The sequence below is a fragment of the Cyprinodon tularosa genome, unplaced genomic scaffold (genome assembly GCF_016077235.1).
Source record: "Cyprinodon tularosa strain WSP-4 unplaced genomic scaffold, ASM1607723v1 ctg203, whole genome shotgun sequence".
Lineage (NCBI taxonomy): Eukaryota > Metazoa > Chordata > Actinopteri > Cyprinodontiformes > Cyprinodontidae > Cyprinodon > Cyprinodon tularosa.
The window spans coordinates 775,028-783,356 of NW_024038748.1; positions in this window are offsets into that span (position 1 = coordinate 775,028).

Consider the following 8,329-nt stretch of genomic DNA (forward strand, 5'->3'; position numbering starts at 1 on the left):
GGGACCGAGCTGGAGTATTGATCGACCAAAGAGATGGTGATCGGTTTCAGAAGAAGACCCCCACCTCAATAACTTGTGAACATTCAGGGGCAGGACATAGACTGTGGAGAGCTTCTAATACCCGAGTGTTTATCAGTAATAAACTGGACTGGACTTATAACACTGACACCCTGTACAAGAAGGGCCAGAGGCTCCTCCACCTCCTGAGGAGGCTGAGGTCCTCTGGAGTGAGCAGGCCCCTGCTTAAAACCTTCTATGACTCTGTGATGGCATCAGCCCTCCTCTACGCTGTTGTCTGCCTGGCCCCTGGCAGCGCAGAGCAGGGCAGAAATAGACTGACCAAACTGGTGAGAAAGGCTGTTTCTGTCCTAGGCTGCATTCTGGACTCAGTGGAGGAAGTGGCTGAGAGGAGGGTATATTCCAAGCTTCCATCCATCATGGAAAACACCTTCCACCCTCTGCACCAGACTGTAGAGGAGCCAAACAGCTCCTTTAGTCAGAGTTTTACACCCTGTTTGGAAAAAGCAGCGCTACCGCAGGTTATTCTTCCCTGCTGCCATCAGATTCTACAATACGACACTACAATGGTAATAATTTATTATTTCATACCCTGTGCAATAACTATATACATATTTATAAATATCCATCTATATAAATATGTAAACATCCTGTGAAATAACCCTATGTAATGATTAAACTGTTAGAAAAAATAAGGCTGTCATATGTGGACACACTGTATATACTGTATATATCCTATGCACCTTTTTCTTCCTTTGGACCATTCTTCTTATTTGACAATTTGAGCTGATGTAACGAGTACATTTCTCCGCTGTGAGATCAATAAAGTCAATCAATCAATCAATCAATCAATCAAGATAAACTTGATCATATCAATAAGGAAGAAACTGGGCGGTTTAATGGTGGAGCATATAATTATTAAAAATTAGAAAATGTAAAACTAATATAGTCAGAATTTTAAAATAATTACAGACTGTACAATGCTCTGAATGATAAAGATTGTAAATGAATTGGCAAAAGTAGTAGAGAAATCTATACACAAACACAAGAAATTACACTTTATTCAGGCAAGACTTCTCAACTTCCAAACTATTGTGTAAAAAGAGATTTAAAAGAAAGCCTTAAAATTCACATCATCACATCATGATCGCAGAACCAATTTATCTTTGAATACAAAATTACAAGCAGGATATCACAGGAAAATGCTGATGAGTACACATCATGGCGATTGATAAACAATTACCAAATTAATATAATGATGAATAAAGGGTACGTTGTCTCTCCATTGCTCACTAGGGATGTATTTGTGGTTTGTTTTCTGTTCTATTTTTCTATCAAATAATCACAAATGTTAAAGAATGGAGAATTACACCAAGGAATGTTGGTCTAACACATCTCCTCTTTAAGACAGAATTTTTTGTTGCCTCTGTCCTCAAAGTAGGTCTCACTGATGATCTGACTCACTCTAGCTGGGACTCCTTGGCAGGAATATTTAGAACCATATAGGAAGTCTCTCTGAGGGCATTCACGATTAAAGACCCAGATTATTGTGCTCTGCTCAGTGCACAGCAGCTTATATTGTACAGTCATTTAATAAACTACAATAATAATTTAATAGTATTCTTTTGTCAGATTAGAATACTTAAAAAATTTAAACAGGTACTAAAGATACTTTTCATTAACTGCACAATTCATAAAATTTAGTTTTTTTCATCATAATTCACTGAAATGTGTAGTTAATATAGACCAGTCAAACAGTGGCGCAAATCTCACGGGTGGTGTACGAGCTCCCCCTGGTGGCATATTTAATAAGAGCAAAATATCTGACATCTAGGATTGCGTTTAGTTAAAATACACAGTATAATTTTGCTAAGATTTCCTCATTCTTTCAAATAACTGGATTTATTAATTTTTGTGCTAAGATCTCTTAGAATGTTTGTATAAATAAATATATTGGTATCTTTTTCAGGCCCCTACAGTGACACTGTTCTTTCAAAAGCCAGAGACTAAATTCAAGCCACCATTTTTTGTGCTGTTTAATCCTTTGTTGACATGAGAAATCAGAAATTTCACATGTTGTTCTGGAGTTTCTGTCTTCATTTCAAAGTGCATTTTACAACGGCGCTCGCCATAAACTGGGAGCAGACAAGCACTTAACCTTCTAGCTGGAGACAGAAGTGAAACCCTGCTCTTTCTACATCTGCATGCATTCTGTGCATTTTACCAAAATGCATGTGACTGAGACAGGGCTCTCATCCCTCACTTGAATATAAAAAGAGCAGCAGGCTGGATGCAAAAAACTGAATCTGTTCTCTATTGACTCTGCAAAGACAAACACACCTCATCTCATTAGCTTCTAATAAATGAAAATACTCCAATCTCCAACATGACTATTATGATGGTTATACTGAGCTGTTAATATTGTTCTTATAAATGTTAATGACTCTGCCCAGTTGTTTTACTTTGTGCATTGCATTTAATATCACTACAGTGATTAATAATTTTTAACTGAATCATTTTCCACTAGAAAAATTTTATTCTTTCTGCAGTGCATTTGTAAATGGTCCCAATGTGTTTCTTTGAAAAACTATTCTGATTTTCAGTTATATATTTATCTATATATACGTTATTCATAAAATACATGTAGCTGTGGAAGTAAAAACAAATTATATAAATTATTGATATATGTATATATATTTAACAGTTGTGTCTTCATCACTAACTATTTCTTTTCCAAAATTGTTTTTTTTTTTGCAGTATTTTAGTGTTTCAATATAATGGTGGTACTTGAAGACCCCACAGAAGCTTAAGGTGTTATTCTGAAAACCACTTCGGTGCTTTTGTAGTTTCAGATGTTTTCACTGAACTTTATCATATATTTTTATATATATATATAGGATGTATGTGTTATGATATAACATTTTAATTAACCCCTTCTAATCCATAAACTTTTCTTGAATTAAGAGGAAATGCAAACTGGTAAGCGGTAGATCTCTCAGTGATGTTTTATGGGTATAAAATAATTGTAAAAATGGCCACAACAATGAGATGAACAATAACTACTGTCAGGAATGAGCCATTTTAGCTGTCCTCGTCTTTAAATAAGGAGCGTCAGATGAACCTCTGTTTGGATGAAGCAACTCACAACTCAGTTTCTCTGTTATTGTGTTTTTTCTTGGAAATATTTAGCAATCAACAGTGAAAGCAAAACTTTTCAGTTTCTTGCAATCAAACGATGGTTAAATATAGCAAGAAAAGAAATGCCTTTGAGGGGCCAGGACTGGCTTGTAGACACAGTAGCTCTGTTTGAATTTATGGACTGCGTCCTCTCAAGGCCAGATTCGAAGGTGTCATAGCGTGGCGCCGAGGTCTGGTCAGATTGCAAGACTCCTCGTTATGCGGCCTCTAAATGCGTCCTTCTTTTTGCCCGATTTGAAGGACGGGTCTGATGTATCCTATCTATCCTTGGATATCCCAGGATTCATTGGGAATCCAAGCAAGCAGGCTGCCCTGTGATCAGAGGAAAAGGGCGCCTAACAGTGGTGAATATTGGAAGTTCGGTTTAATATAATACAAGTATGTGAATAGTTCTGTCTGAAATGAATGAAAATAGTGGTTATTGAGTCAGATATGTGGCGTTAATTTTTGATTTATCTAAAGGTTTTTATCTGTTACTGTGTAAATGGGTGTGGCTGTAATTTAAGGACCGATTCTTATATATTTGCAGTGTGGGGACTATAAATCTGATTAAAAAAATTTTTTTATTGTTATTTTGCAAAATTTGCTCAATTAAGTGTATTTTGTTGTTGAATATATTTTTTTTTAGAATATAACAGAATAGAAAATGCCTTTATTTTCTCACAATGGGGAAATTCTGATGTTTACAGAAGCAAAAAAAAAATAATTAGAAAAAATGGTCGCACAAATACGGACCTAAGAAAAATCTATAAGAATAACATAATAGTGAAGAGTTAAATAATAACAATAAGACACTATACTGTAAAGTGTTTTAACAATATTAAACTGGAGAATAAATAACCAATATCCAGCTATGGAAATTATTACAGTAACGGATATTTGAAAATAGCAGCAACATCAGAGGTGCAAGAAATGACAGCAGCATATTATTTAACTGACTAAGGTTTATATTTTAGATGTTCTTTTTTTTTGTTTATGCTCCCGGTGGTTGGCACATTTATTCCACTCTGGATTTTCATGATTGTAGTCTTTGTTCACTTTACAATAAAAAACTCTAATAAAGACAGAAAACAGAAAACTGGCCCTTCAACCCAATTCAAATATCCATTTAATACATTGCTGTGTGTTTTCCCCCCATGATTTCAGTGATTGAGGATAACCTCTATAACAAAGCTCCTCAGTCAGAGTGTTGGTTGTCAGCTAATGGATGTCAGTTAATCTTCTGGAATTTGAAATCAATTCTGGTTTAACTGTTTACAGTCTGGATGTCTGCTGGTGCCTTTTTTTTTATTTGTTTTACAGCAGGTATGAGCTATAGAGAGACAGAACCCCTGTCTTGCCATCACTAACAAGAACAGTAAAAGGATGATAGCAAATGTTATTTGAATTTAAAGCTTTAATCTTTAAAATGAAAAATAAAAATAAACAATCAAAATTTTATTTGATTATTTATGAATGTATTGTTTAAATAAAGTGCTCAAATAAGAGAAATGTAACTATATTGAAAGTGAAAGAAGACTTTTAGGCTGTCATGATTGGTTCAGGTTGGCCCAATATGCAGAACACCACGGAGACGGAAACTGGAGTAAAAGTTTAACAATGTTTATTGAACATTGGTATAGAGATTGTATCAGGTACTGGTTCACGTCTGGGGATCTGGTTCACAGGTAACTGGAAGGGAGACAGTTCAGTTAGCCACGTAGCTGGTGAATGTGGAAATGTTATCTTCAGAGATATACCATGAAGAATCCGGGTTTGGCTTTGAGAGAGGCACTGTTGGTTCCAGAGACTGTTTGATTCAGCAGAGTTCAGTTTCAGCTTCAGCTGAAGCTGAAGCTGAAACTTCTTGCATCTAACGTTAGGACAGACCTTGGTTTTCCAGCTCTTAGTCCAGAGCAGCATGGGAATCCAGAGAAGGGTCTTCGGGTTTGGCTCAGAGGGCAGGCTCGACAGGTTAAGCTCATCCAGAGCTTACAGGACAAAAAACAGGTTTCCTGTAGGCAGAAACAAAAGGTAATTAGTTTCCAGCTAGGAGACTAGAGGCAACAAAGATTTCACAGAGGAAGTGAGGCTCAGGTGCTAACCAAACTGGATAAACATTGCGGCGTTGATGCGAGGTCTGAAGACTGCTTATATAGTGGAGGATCCTCCTGATGATGAGATGGGCTTCAGGTGTGTCGAAGGCTCAGCTCAGGAGGATCCACAGCGAACTCTGCTGGAGACAGGTGGTACAGCTCCAGATCGCAACATAGGCAAAGAGAAAACAAGTTCCACCTATGTAAAATCTTTTTCTCTCAATTGATTTGGGTGTAAACAGAAACTGCAAGTGTTTTTATTTCTTCAAACTTTCCCTTTTCCCCGTGCTTCAGTGGTTCTATAAATTTTTACGGAGCTAAAGAGTTTCCTGGGGGGCAACAGAACTGCCTGTATGTTAATGGTGGTTCACCAGAGGACAAGTAAGGGGACCTAATTAAATTAACCCAGTGATATTTAAGAGAGACTTGGAATAATTGCAGAACTTTTTTTCTCCCAAATACACTAAGATAATTGGGCCTACAAACCAACCATTTATTTACATAATAAACCAAAATTATCTGCTAATTGCCTATAAAGCTTAAACATAACTACATGGTACAGATTTTACACAATATGTCATCTATTGCAGCCAGCACCATCCCTGAGATGGCTGCAACTTTTCATAAATAAAACCAATTTCACAAATTTACTTTTTTTCATATAGAGCCCTAGAGGCTTTGGAGAATAAAACCACATCCAGTCTAACAGCCTTCTTCTCTTACAGGCACTGGTACACAGGCACAGGTTTCTATGGCTACTCCCTTTAATACTGGATCAACTCTTTAGAGTTATAAAATAAATACACCCAGTTAAGCAGGATTTATTTTTTTGAAAAATAAAAATTTCTCTGTAACTAACCTTCCACGGACTGAATAGCTGCCACCATCTCTGAGCCCAAAAGGAGGACAGGGCTTTGAGACGCTAATGTTGAGATTTTTAACACTAAGATAAGAATAGCCATCATATTCTTTGACATCTCCCATTATATCAGGGGATTTCAGAAAAACACTTAGTTTAGGTTGTTTAAAATATCACCTTATTGATTTTGTTATTGCTTAATGGGTAGTTTTTCTTTCTTCAAATACTTACTGACTCCTTCTCACATGTGTATTATGTGAAGCGCTTCATTTGGACACCAGATATGTGGATAAGCACTGCCACCTCTTCACAGAGCTCCAGGCCTTCTCAGTTTTGGAGAAGTCCTTGTTTTTTTGTTGTTGTATTTTTTCATCAGATAGATCATAAAATCTTTAATGTTCACTTCTTCCCTAAGGTGTCATTTTAAACCACTTTTGTCAAGAGATAGAAGTATATAGATTTTATACCAGGACACTCGAGATCTGTGAGAAGCTTTCAACATATTAGGAGAAAAGATCCTCGACTATCCAGAATGCAAAAAAACTTACAAGTCACTTAATGTATAAAACTCTCTTAGTTCCTGACGTTTCTGTCATGACACTGGCTTGGTTATTTATAGGGGAACACTGTTTTTTTTTTTTTACATTAGCCCCTTGATTTTACGTTGTTACATCATGTTCTACTAACCCATATGAGTTTTGTGTCATTTGGAGCCCTTCTGAAGATATTCCGTTAGGTTATATCCAAGTAACGTCTTCCTATGGGCAACGACTTGAAGGCACAAACTGAACTGTTCATAATTTATTCTTTATGGTACGCCAGCATTCATAACATGTAGGCGAATAACTGTCCCCCAGACATCCGTGGTTATATTTTTTATATTTATATTTTTTTTAAGCAATGCTCGGTGTGTATGACATCATCCGTGCGCCAGACTGGAGCTGTGACAGGCAGCCCAGGCCACAGGCGGCTACGCTCTACCCCTTCTATTCATTCGGCTAGCTAATCTGAATCATTCAATTCCATTTGGAGAGCAAGACCATCTGTGGTAGTAGCACTAGACATCTTCCAGGCATTCTCCTCACACACCCTAGCCGCTGCAGCTGCCGCCACTGCAGATCAGTTTTCCCCATTGTTTAAATAAACGCTTTTTAAGTATTCCACTGTCTGTCTTGCCGGAATTCTGGGTCCTACTTTCTGAGCTATTACAACTGGTCAGTATTTGCATTATTTTGACTATAAAGAAATATATTTCAGATATCATAAATATATATACTGTCAAGCTGAAAATTGTCAGCATGGCCACTTCAATGTGTAAACATTTCTAGATATATAAAAATTAACTGTTGCTAGTAAAATTTTGTTCTTTTTTTACTTTGGCAAATTCAGTTGCTGCTGCAAAAACATAACTTAGAATATCTATTATTATAGTTCCAACTAACAATGTGATTTTGAAAAGGAATAATTATTTTAGTGATCTACAAATGGAACAACACAGAGGCAATTACTTTTAATAAATGTTAAAATCACCTGGCATAGTGCATTTCATATAAGCCTAGGTTTTATTTTGAGGAGCAATTTCCTCTGTCATTTTCTTCTCCTTTGCAGTGGTAGTGCTGTTGCTTTGTCTTTTAAACACATTCTACTTTTTTTTACTGCATTAAAATCTGTAGTTGAACCAGGAGAGACTCTCACAGAGAACATCTGCTATTAGAAGAATTTTTCAATTATTTATACAGGTAAGACAATCATATTCTTCAACGCATTTCTATATGATGAACAATATTTCAACATATATCCCCAATACATTTCCCTCAGAATATGATCATTGTATGTCTCCAGTATTATAATCCTATAATTGTCACCTGGCAACACTGGACACCCATTTCCTGAATCTCCCCAACTGTCATTGCGAGAGGAAGCCAGTAGTATGTTGCATTTCACGCTGTTTTTAGTAAAAAGGAGATCCGAAAAGCAAATTTTGCAAACATGGCTTTTTAAAATTGTTGCTATACAGTAATAAAGCACCACAATGAGCTAATTATAATAAAGTGCCCATTGCAGAGGTCACAAACATTTTGCCAGCAGGCATCAAGGGGCCCTCAGGGGCCACATGGAGTGCCAACAACATCTTCTGGAAACAGCACAACTCACCAATGGGCCATTTATTTTATTCTGT